Consider the following 18,881-nt stretch of genomic DNA (forward strand, 5'->3'; position numbering starts at 1 on the left):
TGAGCCTGTCCTGCTGTCACCCAGCAGCCCACCCTCGTGGGACTGAGGCTGGCTACAGAAGGCAATCTGCACCCCCTTGCTCCATGAGTTACCCAAGGCTCCATGGTGCCTAGGCTTTCTTTATTGTTTAAAAGTGTAGGTCAGATAACTGCAGGTGAAGTTTTCTTAAACATTTTTGTTTACATATCCTAAGTGGATAACTGGGTGAGCTGTCACAAAGTAAAGCACATGCACGCCATGCAGATCAAGGAAAAAGGCACAGCCAGCTCGCCTGAGCTCCTTGTTCTCCCCTCCCTAACGCTAGCTCCTCTCCTCCCAAAGGTAATGCTCTCCTGGGGATAGGGATTTTTTTTCCTTTTAAATAGACTTAATGTGTTAGAGAAGTTCTAGGTTCATAGAAAAATGGAGCAGAGGCCAGGTGCTGTGGCTCACACGTGTAATCCCAGCACTTTGAGAGGCCGAGGTGGGCAGATCACAACGTCAGGAGTTTAAGACCAGTCTGACCAACATGATGAAACCCCATCTCTACTAAAAATACAAAAAATTAGCTGGGCATGGTGGTGCATGCCTGTAATTCTAGCTACTTGGGAGGCTGAGGCAGGAGAATTGATTGAACCTGGGAGATGGCAGTTGCAATGGGCTGAGATCTTATCACTGTATTCCAGCCTGGGTGACAAAGAAAGAAAAAAAGAAAGGAGAGAGAGAGAGAAAGAAAGAAAGGAGAGAGGGAAGGAAGGAAGGGAAAAGGAAAGAAAGAGAAAAGAAAAGAAAAAAAAAAAATGGAGGAGAAAGTGCAGAGTTTTCATCAACCTCTACTCCCACCTGCCACACACACACACATGCAGCTTCCCTACTAGCAATATCAAACCTGAGTGGGATATTTGTCATAATCAATAAACCTACATTGACACATCACTATCACCCAGAGTCCATAGTTTACATGAGGGCTCACTCTTGGTGTTGTACATTGCATGGGTTTGGACATATGGACAATGACGTGGATCCACCATTGTAGTATCATGCAGAGTAGTTTCACTGCCCTAAAAATCCTCTGTGTTTCACCAATTCATTCCTCCTTTTTCCTGATCTCTGGCAACCATGGATATTTTTGCTGTCTCCATAGTTTTGCTTTATCCAGAATGTCATCTAGTTGGAATCATATAGTACACGGCCTTTCCAGATGGGCTTCTTTCACTTAGGAATATGCATTTAAGGTTTCTCCATGTCTTTTTGTGGTTTGATAGCTCATTTCATTTTAGTGCTAAATAACATTCCATTGTCTGGATGTGGGCCTAGGTTTCTTTGCTTTTTGCTTTGTTTTTTTTTTGTTTTTTTTGAGATGGGGTTTTGCTCTGTTTCCCTGGCTGGAGTGCAGTAGCATGATCTCAGCTCACTGCAGCCTCCACCTCCAGGATTCAAGCAATTCCCCCACCGCAGCCTCCAGAGTAGCTGGGATTAAAGGAGCATGCCACCACACCCAACTAATTTATTGCATTTTTAGTAGAGATGGAATTTCACCATGTTGGTCAGGCTGGTCTCGAACTCCTGACCTCAGGTGATCCACCTGCTTCAGCCTCCCAAAGTGTTGGGATTACAGGTGTGAGCCACCACGCCTGGCCGGGCCTAGGTTTTTGAAGAAGGAATTGAATTCAGTGTAGGGCAGGTTGTACTGCTGAAGTGTCTTCTTTGTACTTGGAATGTGCTAGGACTGGTAGACTTCAAAGTGCAAAGTGCCTGAAGGATCTGGCCTTAGTCAATTCTATGCACTGAGCTTCTGTCCCCAGAACACCATTCCTCACAATAAGAATATGGTAAGGCGGGTTGGATAGGTGGGGCATGGATTGGAGGCTCAGGCCACTGCACTGCACATACAGGTCTTGATGTAAACGGTCTGGCGGAGGTCAAGTTCTGTTTAGCAGAGATAGACCATGTGACAGAGTGAAGAAAGGTAATGGTTTAAACGCAGCAAAAGTTTCATTCCCACTCATGTGACAGTCTGTGGAGCAGGCAGCTCCTCTCCTCATGAACCTGGGACCCACGTATCTTCCATCTTGTGGCTGTGCTTCTCATGAGCCTTGTCATTTTTTTCATCTAGCTATAGTGACAAGATCTTTTGGATAATCCATGAATATTAAACCAAAGGCAAACTCTGAAAATTGATTTGACATGTGGTCAGCTGCTTATTTAGCACAGTCCGCGGAATGCTGGGGTGATGGACAAGAAGGTTTTCATGAGGAGGCTGAAGAGATCTAAGTATAGGGGTGCCAGCCTGGGGCATTTAAGAAGGGGCACTGGCCTAGGGGTAGCAGCAGGGTGACCGTGAGTTCCCTGGGGCAGGGTGTGGCTCACGACGGGGTGCTGAGAACCCACCAAGAAGGCTGGAATTTTCACTACTCATTGTCTTATGAGGGCCTGCCTGTGCGCCACAAGGGTCTTGGCAGCTGTTACATAGCGTTTATAAATGTTCTAAATCAAGGGATTTTTTATCAGTCTATTCAAATCAAATAAAATATCTGAGTTCTTAATTTCCTTTAATTACGATAACCTTTTTCTTAAAATGAAGAGAATAGTTTTCTTACAGAGTTTCCTTCGGAAAAGATAGGCTGTATTTCCTAGCAATTACGAATTTGCTATATGTGATGATCTTTTTCTTGGAACATTCTTGAATCTAGTGTCTTTAAGGCAGGTGTGTACAGCAAGAAGTGAATAACACAGAAATCAATGATGAAAGCATTAGAAAACAATTGAGTTTGTCAGAACTGCAAAATATTGCTGAGTGTGGATTGCTCTGAAATCTGAAAATATTACTTGTGAGTTGCTTCCATCCAAAATGCAGACACAATGCTGGGTGTTGGTTTCCTTGTTTCTGATTTTTCAACCCTCTTTTCTAGGCAAAAGGTGTCCAATCTCTGCAGACTCACAGAATCTAACAGATGTCTCTATATTCCTCCTCCTAGAACCTCAGGGGATCCAGAACTGCAGCCAATCCTCGCTGGGCTGTTCCTGTCCATGTGCCTGGTCACGGGGCTGGGGAACCCACTTGTCATCCTGGCCATCAGCCCTGACTCCCACCTCCACACCCCCATGTACTTCTTCCTCTCCAACCTGTCCTTGCCTGACATCGGTTTCACCACCACCACGGTCCCCAAGATTATTGTGGACATCCAATCTCACAGCAAAGTCATCTCCTAGGCAGGCCGCCTGACTCAGATGTCTCTCTCTGCCATTTTTGGAGGCATGGAAGAGAGACATGCTCCTGAGTGTGATGGCCTATGACCGGTTTGTAGCCATCTGTCACCCTCTATATCATTCAGCCATCATGAACCCGTGTTTCCGTGGCTTTCTAGTTGTCTTTTTTTTTCTCTCAGTCTTTTAGACGCCCAGCTGCACAACTTGATTGCCTTGCTAATGACCTCCTTCAAGGATGTGGAAATTCCTAATTTCCTCTGTGATCCTTCTCAACTCCCCCATCTTGCATGTTGTGGCACCTTCACCAATAACATCATCATGTATTTTCCTGCTGCCATATTTGGCTTCCTTCCCATCTCGGGGACCCTTTTCTCTAACTCTAAAATTGTTTCCTCCACTCTGAGGGTTTCATCATCAGGTGGGAGGTATAAAGCCTTCTCCACCTGTGGGTCTCACCTGTAGTTGTTTGCTTATTTTATGGAACAGGCATTTGGGAGTACCTCCGTTCAGATGTGTCATCTTCCCTGAGAAAGGGTGCAGTGGCCTCAGTGATGTACACGGTTGTCACCCCCATGCTGAACCCCTTCATCTACAGCCTGAGAAACAGGGCTACTAAAAGTGTCCTGCGGCAGCCGCACAGCAGCACAGTCTAATCTCAGTATCTTCTTATCTGTTCCATTCCTTCTGTACTGTGGGCTTAAAAAGGCAGTAAGGTCAAATAAGAATGATATTACAGGGTAAACACCCACTGTGACATTAGGAGTAATACCTCCCTAGGATATAAAATACACTGTCACAGAGTATACACACATGGGGTACACGCACTGTGATATTAGAAGCAATATCTCCCTAAAGTATAATGAAAAATATCACAGGGTGGGCACACTGTGTGATACAAGTAATAGTTACCCTGGATATTACCACTAATATCAAGGGTGTACACACACGGGGTACATGCACTGTGATATCAGGAGTTGTATCTCCCCAGGATATTATGAATCATATCACGGGGTGTACACTATGTGTGTACATCTACTGTGACCTTTGAAGTCATATCTCTCTATGAGATGACAAATAATATCAAAGGGTGTACACCCCTGTGACCTATTAGGAGTAACATCCTTCTAGAGTATTACAGATAACGTCACAAGGTGTACACCTTCTGTGACATTTTGTACACTCTTTGTGACATTAAAAGAAACATCCCCCTAGGATATTATGAATAACACAGGCGGTGTACACACATGGTATACACCGCCTGTGTCATCAGGAGTAACATTCCCCTAGGATATTATGAATAATATCACGGCAGGGTGTACACACATGGTGTACACCCCATGTGACATTAGGATGAGCATGCCCCTAGGATATTAGGAATAGTATCACAAGCGTAGAATATGCATGATATACACCCCCAGTGACATTAAAAATGACATCCCCCTTGGATATGACGAACAATATGACAGGGAGTACACCCGGTGTGACATTAGGAGTAACATCCCCCGAGGATATACTGAATAATATCAGAGGGTGTACATGCATTGTGACCTTAGTAGTCACATCTCTTTAGGATATTACAAATAATATCACTGGGTGTACACATTTTGTGACATTAGTAGTAACATCCCGCTAGGATATGACGAGTCATATCACAGGGTGTACACTCCCGTGTCAATAGTAGCAACATTCCCCTAGGATATTATGAATAATATCACAGGAGGTACAGCCCCTGTGATTGACGAGTAACATGTCTATAGAAGCTTACAACTCATATGACTGTGTGGATTCTGGGTACACCCCGTGTGACTTTAGGAGTAACATCCCACAAAACTATGATGAATAATGTCACAGGGTGAACACCGCCTGTGACCTGAGGGATAACGTAGTTTTAGGATATTATCAATGATGTGACAAGGTGTACCCACCCTGTGACGTGAGGAGCAATATCCATCTAGCATGTTAGGAAGAATATCACATGGAACACACCCCCGTGACATTAGGATATTGCGAATAATATCAGAAGGTGTACACACATTGTAACATTAGTACCAATATCCCTCTGGTACACTATGAATAACATCACAGGGTGTACATCCCTGTGACATTAGGAGTAACATCCCCCTAGAATATTATGAATAACATCAGAGGGAGAGTACACACATAATGTATGCACCTTGTAAAATTAGGAGTAGCATCTCCCTACGATGTTATGAATAATATCACAGAATGTGTACACATATGGCATATACCCCATGTGATATTAGGAGTTACATCCTTCTAGTATGTTAGGAAGAATACCACAAAGGTGTTCACACACGGTTAGCAGCATATGGAATATTAGGGTTAACATCTCTCGAGAACATTACAAATAACATCACAGGGCCTGTGCACCATGTGTGCACAGGCCCTGTGATGTTAGGAGTACATTTCCCTGACACATTACGAGGAATATCACAGAGTGTACACCTTCTGGGACATTTGGATTAACGTCCCCGAGGGTAGTATGAATAATATCACAGGGTGTACATCCCCTGTGACCTGAGGAGTAACATCTTTCTAGGATACTGTGAATAATATCACGAAATGCACAGCCCCTGTGACTTAAGGAGTAACATCCACCTAGGATATTATGAATAATATCACAGGGAGTGCACCCCGTGTGACAGTAGGAGTAACCTCACCCGAGGATATAACGAACAAATATAGAGGATGTACACGTGTGGTGACATTAGCAGTAACATCCATTTAGGATATTACGAATATTATCACAGTGTGAACACTCCCTGTGACATTAGGAGTAACATCTCCCTGGGATATCATGAATAATGTCACTGGGGCACATCCTCTGTGATATTAGCAGCAACATCTTTCTAGGATATTATGAATGATATCATAGGGTGTAAACTCACTTGGATATTAGAAGGAATATCTCCCTAGGATATAAGCTGTAATATCACAGAGTGTAGACACATGGTGTACACCCACTATGTTATTAGCAGCAATATCGCCCTATGATATTATGAAAACTATCCCAGGGTGTACCCTCTGTGGGTTACTAGAAGTGATGTTTACCATGGATATTACAAATAATATCACTGGGTGTACACACATGGGGTACACCCACTGTGATATTAGGACTGATATCTCTTGAATATATTACAAATAATATCCCAGTGGGTGTACCACCTCTTTGTACAACCACTGTGATATTTAAAGTAATATCTCTCTATAAGATTACAAATAATATCGAAGGGTGTACACCCCTGTAACATTAGGAGTAACATTCCCTCTGAATATTACTAATAATATCACAAGGTGTAAAGGCATTGTGACATTAGTTGTAATATCCTGCTAGCATATTTTCAATAATATCACAGAAGGAGCACACCTGTGACATTAAGAGTAACTTCCTCCTAGAATAGTAAGAATAATATCACGGGGTGTACACCCCCTGTGACATTAGGAGTATCATCTAGCTAGAAGATGATGAAGAATGTCACAGGTTGTTATCCTCTGTGCCAATAGGAGTATAGAACCCTGGGAAATTATGAATACTATCAAAGGGTGTAGACCCCTGTGACATTAGGAATAACATCTTTCTAGAATATCACAAATAATATCACAATGTGTATACGCTGTGTGTCATTAAAAGTAAAATTGCCCTAGGATATTACAAAATAGAACACAGGGAGTACACCCCATGTGACATTAGAAGTAACATCGCCCCCGTCTGGGAAATGAGGAGCACCTCTGCCCGGCCGCCCATCGTCTGGGATGTGAGGAGCGCCTCTGCCCGGCTGCCCCGTCTGGGAGGTCTACCACGGAGGCCAGACGCAATGTGGGGGCAGGACGTGGTGACTCACGCCTGTAGTCCCAGCACTCTGGGAGGCCGAGGTGGGTTGATCACTTGAGGCTAGGAGTTCGACACCAGCCTGGCCAACATGGCAAAACATATGAAAAATACAACAGACAAACCAACCAGCCAACCAACCCAGCGACAACAAAACAGGTCTACCCTGAAGTCATACTCTAATTTTTTCTATTTTCCTCCCTTTCTGATCCTTTATCCCACTTGCTTTTTCTTCCTCTTCCTTCTTCTTCTTTGTCAAATAGAGGATTGAGTTATTATCATTGATCCATACAAAGTCCCTCTCTCATTTGTTTTCTTTAATTCCCACCCCCCATTTCTATTCCCCATCTTCCCATGTGCAACCTTCCTAATATGTTTGATATGCATCTTTTTGTGTGTATGTATTTTTAGAAAATGTTTATTGTTTTGTGTGCAAAAAAAAATTAATAAAAAAAGACAAAAAAAAGAAATAAAAGGCCGGGCGCGGTGGCTCAAGCCTGTAATCCTAGCACTTTGGGAGGCCGAGGTGGGCGGATCACGAGGTCAGGAGTTCGAGACCATCCTGGCCAACATAGTGAAACCCTGTCTCTACTAAAAATACAAAAAAATTAGCAGGGCGTGGTGGCAGGCGTCTGTAGTCCCAGCTACTCGGGAGGCTGAGGCAGGAGAACGGCGTGAATCCGGGAGGCGGAGCTTGCAGTGAGCCGAGATGGTGCCACTGCACTCCAGCCTGGGCGACAGAGCCACACTCTGTCTCAAAAAAAAAAGAAATAAAAAGGTTAATATGAAAAAAAAAAAAAAGAAGTAACATCCCCCAAGGATATAACGAATAATATCAGAGAATGCACCTGCACTGGGACATCAGTAGTGACATCTTTTCAGGAAATACGAATAATATCAAAGGGTGTACACACATTGTGAAATTAGTAGTGAACTCCCGCTAGGATATTATGAATTTTATAACAGGGTCTACACGCCCTGTGACATTAGCAGTCATGTTTTCCTAGGCTATTACGAAGAATATGAAAGGGTGTACAGGACCTGTGAATTACGGGTAACATTTCTGTAGAATATTGCACGTAACATCACTGTGTGTACACCCCGTGTGACATTAGGGGCAACATCCCACAAAATTATAATGAAGAATTTCACTAGGTGTACACACTCTGTGACATGAAAAGTAACATTTCCCTAGAACATGTTGATACTATCACAGAGTGTACACCTCTGTGACATGAGGAGTGACATCTTACAAGGATAATATGAGTAATTTGACAAGGTGTACAAACCCTATGACACAAGCAGTGATATCCCTCTAGGAGGTTATGAATACTATCAAAGGGAACCTACCCCGTGTGACAATAAAAGTAACCTCCTCTTAGGAGAACAACAATAACACCACAAGGTGTACACGCATTGTGACATTATTATTAATGAAGAGCTAGGATATTTGGAATAACATCACAGCGTGTAGAGTCCTGTGACAACAGGATTAACATTCCCCTACCATATGATGAATAATATCGCAGGGTGTCTATCCCCTGTGACTTTAGTAGTGGCATCTTGCTAGAATATGGAAAACAATGTCCCAGGTTGTGAACCAAGGGTGGCAGCAGAGAAAATATCGTAGGAAAAATGGGGGAGTAATATCGCTCCCTTCTCCCTGCCTGGATATTACGAGCCACATCGCAGTGGGGCGAGGGCGCCCCCCGCGATGCGGGGAATACTATCGCCCCCCTCTCCCCCGCTGGATATTACGAGCCACATCGCAGGGGGGCGATCGCTGCATTACTCTGCACTGTCCCTAGCAAAGTCTCTCCTTGGGAAGCCAATGGCAGGACTCTAATTCCTAGAATCCTTTGCAAATTAACCCTTCCGGGTGAGGCTAAGTTAGATCCTGGAAATAGACTTACTGGAAGGCAGAGAGGAGGCTATTTTTCCGGTTTTTCCAGTCTGTCTCTTTGTGTAACAGCCTCCTTTTGTCTTTGAGCAAGGATACAGCAGTGAGGTAAGTGTCCTGTCCCTGAATGGATTAGAAGACTGTTTCGCTGTTATACAAACTGGGTGGAGGTGGTCAGAGAGGGACAGCTAAACAGCCAGGAGCTACTCCCTGGTGCCCCATGATTTCTTGCCAACTCAAGTCCCACTCTGGATCTGAGCTCCTCCCTAGGCCTCTGAGGGAAGTTGCCGGAGCAGGGTGTCAACTTACTCACGAAGAATTTAAAAGACCTCAGGGGTTAACCCATGCAAGCTTCCTGAGTCTCAGAGACTCAGAAAAGTGGGCTGACCTGGCAGCATGCAGTTCCTAGGAAGAGAGCCTCGGGAGGGATGTGGTGAAGAATTACGGTAGATCCCAGCTCTGCCATGTGCTGACTCTGAGATACTGAGGAAGTTGCATAACTTTGTGCCTCTGTTTCCACATTTTCTAAAGAGGGATAAGGGTAACAGTTATTATATAACAATAGCACCTACCTCACAGGATTGTCTGAGGAATAAAAAGTTTAACGGCGTTGAAGTTCTTAGCTCTGTTCTTGGCATACACGTGGCAGCCAAGCAGTGTGTCATTTTGAATGGCCTCTGAGCTCTTTTCAGTTTGAGTCCAGTGTTCATGTGCACACCACCTGCTCATGGCTGCCTAGGCAGAAGGCTGAGCTAGTTCCTGTCTTAGTCTTGTTTAGATCTAACACCTAAGGGCAGGACTCACTGCAGATGTATAATGGTGGTGAGCTGTCTGTGGCAGATGTAAGTGCTAATATTCTATATTGTATAAATAACGGCTTACTTTGTCACTTCATGATGTGACCATCAGTAGTGGAAGGAAGAGATGTGAGTAAAAGCCTAGCATGGATTCTAAGATTTTGACTTGGGGTTGGAGGAGCTCATGAAGTTCACATAACTTTAGTACATCTTTATTATGAATAAAATGCCATAGTTTGTGGTTACATTAAGAATGATGCTGGCTGGGCGTGGTGACTCATGCCTGTAATCCCAGTACTTTGGGAGGCCAAGGCAGGTGGATCATGAGGTCAAGAGATCGAGACCATCGTGGCCAACATGGTGAAACACTGTCTCTACTAAAAATACAAAAATTAGCTGGGCATGGTGGTGGGCACTTGTAGTCCCAGCTACCTGGGAAACTGAGGCAGGAGAATCACTTGAACCCAGGAGGCAGAAGTTGCAGTGAGCCAAGATCGCACCACTGCACACCAGCCTGGTGACAGAGTGAGACTCCATATAAAAAAAAAGAACGATGCAATAGAAAAAGAATGCATCATCTCTGGTTTTATTTGGTATTTACGTTAATACCTTGACTCTCTAAAAACCTTAGGAAATAAATCATTCAGGATATCGGAGCTTTTTGGATAGATAAAGGTCTAAGAATTTAATTTCAAAGATTTATTTGAAATGTTCTTTATGGAAAACTTGATGGATTAATAATTTTATTTCAATTTCTTCTTAAACAGATGCCATTACAACTGAATTCAACTTTTTCTTGCACAAATAATTCTTTATAATTTTACGTGATTGTTCTATTGATACACAGTGCTATATATTTTTAAATGGTCTCGTAATGTTTATCTTTTTCAACTCCTACATCTGTTCTGCATTTTTTTTCTATTTCTTTCCTCATAATCAGGCTTATACACTTCATCTGCCTCAAGGAGAACAGATGAACACCTCCTTAAAACTGTTATTGAAAATCTGACTTGAGAAGATTAATACACATCTTAAAATTATTGTTAATGCCATTTTTAGGCCTCTGTAGGCTGAGCTGGCACAAGCATTTCCCAGCTTGCTCTTCTTCTATGCCTTTCCAGTCACCTGCACCATATTCCACATGAAATACCTGGAGATGTTATAAAGCATGATCATCTCTTATTTCCTGTAATCACTGAAAAACACCAGTAACAGACATTTTTCTCCTTGTACAGAGTAGGAAACGAGTTCAGAGAGCTGAGGTGACTTGCCTGAGATCTGACAGCAACTAGAAATCTGAGCTCTCTGGACCATGTTCATGCTGGAAGGCTTTCAGGGAAAGCCTGTGCCAGGCATTTTCATGGACCGACCTAAACTGTGAGAAAGTACCTTGAAGATGATTGGTTGGCTTTGTCATTTATTCATGTTTTTATGTATTTCTAAAACATGTAATGATAATCTGGCTGCTTCACACCAGAAAGTTTTTTTTTTTTCTTTTGAGATGGAGTCTCGCTCTGTCGCCCAGGCAGAAGTGCAGGGGCATGATCTCGACTCACTGTAACCTCCGCCTCCCGGGTTCAAGCAATTCTCCTGCCTCAGCCTCTGGAGTAGCTGGGACTACAGGCGCACGCTGCCACACCGGGCTAATTTTTTGTATTTTAGTACGGATGGGGTTTCATCATGTTGCCCAGGCTGGTTGTGAACTCCTGAGCTCAGGCAATCCACCCACCTCGGCCTCCCAAAGTGCTGGGATCACAGGCATAAGCCACCGTGCCTGGCCACCAGACAGTTTTTCAGAGCAGTCTGTTTTGCTTTCTCAAGCAAGTCAGGGAAAGGAGAGAAAGAGATGGGCAGCAGTGTGCAATTTGCACGTGAGCCTATTATGTCTGCTGTGTCTATGCATTTCTCTACTTTTGTCATCTTCCTCTTTTTCTTATGGATTTGTAATTTCCTACTGATATAAGAACAAGAGACATCAACCTCTTTCTGATCTATAAATTGCAAATTTCCTTTTCTCAGTTTCATTGGCAATCCTAATTTGTGCGTGTGTGTGTTTTATAAAGAAATATGCAAAGTTTTACGTTGTCTAAGTCATCAGTCTTTTGTGGATATTTGACATTCTTATCTGCCCTATATCAAGATTATAATGATATTTTAATTGACAAGTTATTTTTACATTTAAACTTGTGCAATTATTAGTGTCTTTTGATGCAAGGAGTAAGTTAGGAATCAAGTTTCGTTTTTGTCTGCCAAATGCTTGGTTTTGTTATACTACTGATTAAAATATCCAAAATTTCTCCATTGTTTAAAATGCTAAACTCTCACATACATATATTTCTTTTTTCTCATTGTAACTAATATGTCTATTTATTCTGCTTATTCCTCACTATTTAACTTTTGTACTACAGCTACCATTTTAAAACACATTTAGGAAAATCTCACTACCCTTCTTTTAAATTATTTTCCTGGTCAGGATGTTAGATTGGTGTCCACCCCAACTTAAGGCAGATAATTCTACATTTTGAATAGTTTACTTCCTGTTATTAGCAGGAGGGATAAAAAAGAAAATTGCTTTAGGAAGTAGATAATTTGGCTTTTATTTACTATTGAAGGTAGCTTTCTGCTGAGAACTCATTCATCGGTGCTTAGTGTCCCCAGGAGTAAGTACTGGGCTTAAATGCTTAGCATCTCAGAGTTGAAAGGATCTTAGAGATCATCTAATCCAGGGTTGTTATTTTCCAGATGAGGAAGTTAAGCTCCAGGAATAAGAAGCAACTTGCCCCAAAATTCATAGGCAAGTAGTGTCACTAGAGCCACACTAAAAATAAAAATGTGACAAAAGAAAATACTGGGGTATTTTTTAAAATGAACATTTCAATATAAGATCCTCAATGATTTTTGTGGTTTCCAAACAAAAACTTTTTTATCCATCTATTCCAAATGCATTTTTATAAAGTACTCTCTAGGCACTCTCCTAAGCACTGAAGGTACCAAAACTCCTCGCCTCTTCTCAGAAGAATTAATTACATTGCTCTACAACGCTCTTTTACTCCACTGCCCATTCAGTGGTTAAAACCTGGGTCCGGTTATATTTAAACACTTTGTTTCAAGGTCTGTCTCCCCCACACATATTTTAAGCATGAGTTGTTCCTTATTATTATATTTTTTTCTAGAATTTTATACTCTTTCCTTTTCACTTACTTCTCCACTCAGAGATCTTGCATTCTCCATTTATTTACCATCTTAACCCTAATGAAGTTCCACAATTTTGTGGAAAGTTCCTTTCCCATTCTTCTCATCTTTTCCATGTCCTCTAGCTCTCAGTCTCAGCCTTCCCACTTGCAGTGTGAAGAGCTGGCCCAGCCATTGTCTAAAGTTTCGCACAGAGGTAGTGCTTTGGTTGTTTGACGCCTTCCCATCGCTTGTGTAACCTCTTGTCCAGAGACAGAGCTTTGGTTGTTTGACACCCTTCACGTTGCTGGTACATCTGAGTGCCCGCTTAGTTCTTGGTGGTAAAGTAGCTTCCTCATGACCTTCCTGGGAAGCAGTGACTCCACTAAGCACTCCAGCATGTTAGTAGGCTCCCTTTCCTAAAACTTTTGCTTAGTAGCCAAGTCCACTGCAGAAAAAAAACACATTTACAAATGCTAATGGGGTACCTAATGCTTGTGCTTGGGCCACTGCCAGGAGCATGAGGCTTGTCTGGAGGTTACTGACTCAATGGTGTTTCTGGTTCACTAGCACCAGTGTGGTCAGAACATGGTCAGGCTATCAGTGGCACATTCAGAAACAATCATTCAAGAATGAGGAGGAGGTTGAGCAAGCCCCGCTGCCGTCCACAGGTGGGAAAGGAGGTAACTGAGTGCTTGACACTTTGCAGATTAGGGAGGATTTTGTACTGGGCTGTGTGTTCCAGACCAGCTATTTTTAATTCTTCATTCTTAGGCAGGAATGTAGTTGAACCAAGTAGAACATTTTATTCTCACGCACATCTCACTGCCTCTTCCCTGTGGCATGTGCACAACTCTTAGAAGCTTGTAGGTCCACAGATTCCAGATCTGAGAAGTGACTTTGGGAGATCATCTAACCCCATCACAGAGGAGGTTATATTCCTAGATCCAAAGTACATTTTCTCTGGCTCTAACTTGTTAAGTGGAAACCATGACTTGAACTAAATCACCCCAATTTTGACCCCTACATGGGGTAGGCTCAGTGCAAGGGCCACAGAGGCACTGTTTTTTCTTGGGTGTGTGCTGTCATTAAAATTCTCTCAATTCCTTCATCAGAGACAGATTTGTTTCTGATCCCCAAGGACATGTGGGCTGTAACTACAACTTGTGCTTAACGCATGAGTTGAAACTCTCAATCAAGTTCGGGAAGAAAAATCAAAGGCTTTTACAGAAGAAATCACATGTATATTGAAAAACAACTGAAACATCTGTTTTTTAAAAAAACTAGATATCTTGTTTGGTTTTTGAATATTAAGGAAGTTGGTCTTTGACATGAGAAGGGAAGAATTAGACAAGAAAGAAAAGGTGGAATAAATTGAAGAGAAGGAGGCAATTTTTGCATTGTAGTAACTGAGAGAGAGTTCTGCAAACGTAAGGGACATCTACCAGCCTTACTGGGTAATGCTATTTTGACATTTCTCATGTGCCCATGGTTTCTTCATTTGTAAAGTGAGTAGTTTGTGTTAAATGATCCCTGAAGGCTTTAGTAATTGTTAATCAAGGCACTTAGATGAGGAGTCAAAAGGCTAATTATTTACAAATATACGATTTTGTGACTGAAAAACTGTTGAGAAGTAACCACGAAAAAATCAAAACCAGTAAGAGTTCAACCTGTAGGCTAGTGATAAATTCAATATACATAATCAATAGCTTTCTCTAGCAAACAGTAGCCAATTATAAAATACAATGAAAGAAGAATGTGACTCAAATAAAAATAATTATTTGTTAGTTATTTTTACAATTAAGTTACAAAATGTTTTAGATCTATATGAAGAAACTTCTTGAAGAGTACCAAAAAGATATATTAAAATGAGACAAAAATATTTGAAGTAAAATCCTGTTCTTAGAAGGCTCAATAGTCCACATATCAGTTTTTTCTTAAACGAAACCTATAGTTTCAGTTTCATGTCAGTTAAAAAAGCAATGAAATTATTTTAACTTGATAAAGTAATTTAAAAGTTATTTTGCAAGAGTGAATCGTGGACGGTAGCCATGAATTCTGATAAAGACTGGTAGAAGCTACATTCATTAAAATTGCATGGTACTGGCACAGGGAGAGACAGGAGAGTAGAGGAAAATGGAATCCACTGGATGAGCTAGGAATGCCTGGGAATTTGATAGGCAGCAAGGTTGGTGTTTGCCCTGCAGTGAGTGTGCAAAATGTGCTGTGTGTTCTCTGTAGGATGTTTGGCTGTCCTCCAGCATCAAGATGGGCCTAGCATTTTAAATTCCTTCGAATCCTGCATAATTTTGTTTCTTTACTGTACAGACTCAGATTTCTAAGACAATGTGACATGAACCCAGACATGGGCCTTTTGTATGAGATAGCATATGGCGAGTGATGACATTTCTGCAGGCTCAGGAAATTTATACTTCTGGATGCAGCAAGAAACAGTTTCTATGTCATTGCTGGGAAGACAAGCCTGCCATGACTTTTCAGAACAGCCTTTATCTCAAGGCTGAAAAACTAACAGGAACACAGAAATAATTAGGAAAACACACAAAACAAATGTCTTTTAGGGAAATCAAACATGAACTACATAAAAAGTGATCACTGTTCATATTTTGGCTACTAGATGAGCAAACACAAAATAAAAAGCAAGCCAGAAACAATTCTTGCAATACCTATGATAAAGGATGTTAAATATGCACAATTTTAGAAATCAGTAAGTACAGATGAGTGACCCAGCAGAAAAATAGGTAACAAGAAAGAAAAATAACCAATGAACATTCAAAAAGAGCTTATTCTCAGAAATAATTTTTACAAGTTACGGTGAGACAAGCAGGAATATTATATTCACTCATATGATTGACAAAGATTAAAACAATTGATAATAATTAGTATTGGTAAGAATATTCATAGTTAAAAGATACTTCCATATATTGCAGTAAGAGGAAAAAAGTGGGTGAACAGTTTCTAAAGTGGGCAATTGGCCAGGTGAGGAGGCTCACACCTTTAATCCCAGCATTCTGGGAGGCTGAGGTGGGTGGATCACGAGGTCAGGAGTTCGAGATAAGCCTGGCCAACATAGTGAAACCCCATCTCTACTAAAAATACAAAAATTAGCTGAGTGTGGTGGCATGTGCCTGTAGTCCCACCTACCCGGAGGCTGAGGCAGGAGAATTGCTTGAACCTGGGAGGCAGAGCTTGCAGTGAGCTGAGATCACACCACTGTTCTCCAGCCTTGGGCGACAGAGTGAGACTCCGTCTCAAAAACAAATAAATAAAGGAATAAAAATAAAACTTGAAATATGCATAGCTGTTGACATTCCATTTCTAGGAATTTTTACAAAGTAGTAGGCAGATACATTTTTAAAGATATATGCACAGCCATATAAATATATGAGGCAAATACATATGAACAAATATTAACCTCTGAGATAATATTTAAATATGAAAAACATGCAATGGAGCTGGCTGTGGAGTATGATCCTGTATTTGAAATTTAAGACACATATTTACACGATTTATTTGCAAGGGGAATGAATTAAAATGCTTTGAATGGTAAATGGTGGTTATAGTTGAAGGGAGAAGGTATGGGGGTTTTCTACCTTCATTTTTTTTTTTTTTTACATTTCTCTATTATTTGGAATTTTGTAATATGTGTTATTTTTTAAAATTAGAAGAATAATAGATTTAAGCACAAGCGAATTACAACTTTCAAATTCTAGGACTGACCTGGGTTTATCTTTCTACTAACTTTGAATCAATTCTTTCTTCCTTTAATGAAGATTCTCCAGGGAGGTTGTAACTAACCAACTGCCATACTGAATCATCCTTTTAAGAAGTCTGAAACATCGAGCCAACTTGCCTCAAAATCTTTTCCAACTACTTTCCTCACCTGTGAAGGACCCTCCTTATTCTATTGTTATGACAGCTTGACTCTTGACCCACTACTTGCCTACAGACCTCTACATCACCTTTGCACCATTCTCCTACAACATGGTCAGAGGACAGCGTCATACCCACGTGTTGAGGAAAACCAGGGAAAGTGTCACCTGGGAATTAGGGAGCAGGAGAGGTGGACACTGCTGTCACGGAGGAGCAGGATCTTGGAGAATTGAGATGTTGATCTCTGTATAATCTTCACATCACTGCAAGTCCCTCTGAAGAACCTCAGCCGTCTAACTTTGTCTTCTTGTTTCTTCCATCAGGTCTTCAAGAACCTCAGCTCTTTAACAATGAGACTCCACGTTTTCCTCACTGCTCTTTTTGCCATCTTCCAGGTACTACCAGGTAAATACCAACATCATGGCCCTTTCTTATTATCATTATTTTGCTTTTTCCTCTCCCTAAGTCAACAACAGTTGGAAGGTTAAGGATTAGGGGGCTGCTCACAGGTCATCACTACACCCCAAAATAACTTACTGAAAAGGTAAAAGAAATTCCTCTGTAACTGTCCGCTGTGTCTTCATGATGTTAAAAGTCCTGTTAGGTCACTATCTTCTGCTCTTCTGCTTTCCCCCAGTGAACTGGATGATTTGAGGAGCAAATCTATTGACTCATGTGATCAGTATAAACTGGGGTGGAGACAAAGATTCTTTGTGTTTGCCCTGACCAGAGACCTGCTGCCACTCATCACAGTGGTGACTTCAATTTGCCTGAACAGGGCTTCCGTCTTAACAGACTGTGAGAGTTGGGCCAGGTCATGTGGGGTAGGCGAGCAGGGATGCCTGGAGAGATGGACCAGGGGATAGGTATTGATCATACTGCACCCCTGACACATGAACTAACGCCTGTTTATTCCCGAGGGAGGAAAGAAGATTTGGTCAGTAGTTATATCAACAACAATGGGAACTTATGGGAGATTGAGATGGTGAAGGGAGGAGAGGCTGAGGCCTTGGAATCAAACCCACTTGCTGTTAGTGTTTCGCTGGGAAAGGTGGAGATTCCATCTGCATAGTGAGCTCTCCTGCTTTCCTCCTCAGACTTTTCACTTCATACAAACATCTTTCCATTTTTCAGGCATCACTAGGGCACTCCATTTTGAAAGACCCTGCTACCTTAGAGGTGGGATCTGTCTGAAGCGCGGAACACCGAACTGTGAGCCATTCAGAGGACCCTGCAGAGCTTTCACTGTTTGCTGTAAAATACGGAGAAGCTAATGGAGGAGCCCGGCAAGGAACACAGGTGCGGGATCTGAAGCATGGCTCCTTTAGTCCAAATGAGAGCAAACATTACTCAAGCCCACATAATTCATTATCATTAGGACTGATTAAAGAAAGATATGTTTCCCATGAAGGGGAAGGCACTGGGTAGGAGAAAATTATAATTAAACTTATATTATGTTTTAAAGTTTGCAAAGCATTTTATTCACATAACATATTTAATCCTTAAACCCATTTTGGTTTATTAACTCCATTTCTCAGATGTAGAAACCAAAGCTCAGCTAGGTTAAATAACTTGCCAAGATCACGCAGTCTAAGATTTTTCTTTCAGTGGTTTGGCAACACTTTATCTGCATGGAAGGGAGACTGGATATGAAAGAATTTACTACAGTTTGGGGAGGAGATGTGAGGACAGAGCTGGGCTTGGGGCCCCCTGCAGTGGGTATCGTGCTGAGTAGGAGGAACCTACTGAGGGTGCAGAGTGCTGGGAGCATTGCCATGTTTGGATGTGCAGGTGGAAGGCACACCTGTCCAGAGAGACTACCCAAAGTAGTTAGTCCTACATGGAGATGTAGGCAGAAGTCTGTTGAGAGGTAGGAATTCCAGTTGCAGGTCAGAGGCTTATGCTGCAAGGCTGGAGTCCTGGGGCAGTTGTGATTATTGTGTGTCTTCCTTGGCCACTCCTCTTGTCCAGGTCTCAGCATCAGCCGTAGTGTCCTGAGCAAGCCTTCCCTCCACTACAAGCATCTGTGTCCTGCTCTGGTGAGAGAGTTAGCTTAGAGATGACCATTGCTTTCTGTAATTCA

The 18,881-nt window shown here is 42.0% G+C and overlaps 1 long non-coding RNA gene and 1 pseudogene across 1 annotated transcript; both read left to right on the top strand.

Annotated features, from left to right (window-relative positions):
• The first annotated feature begins 1,575 nt into the window (after positions 1–1,575).
• Positions 1,576–3,992, top strand: LOC100580879 (annotated as a pseudogene).
• Positions 3,993–7,821: 3,829 nt separating this feature from the next.
• Positions 7,822–18,262, top strand: LOC115834826. The gene is made up of 2 exons (XR_004029820.1): positions 7,822–9,047; positions 17,122–18,262. It is a non-coding gene; the product is annotated as an uncharacterized LOC115834826 (long non-coding RNA).
• Positions 18,263–18,881: the final 619 nt, after the last annotated feature.

This window comes from Nomascus leucogenys, chromosome 4 (assembly GCF_006542625.1).
Source record: "Nomascus leucogenys isolate Asia chromosome 4, Asia_NLE_v1, whole genome shotgun sequence".
NCBI classification, from domain to species: domain Eukaryota; kingdom Metazoa; phylum Chordata; class Mammalia; order Primates; family Hylobatidae; genus Nomascus; species Nomascus leucogenys.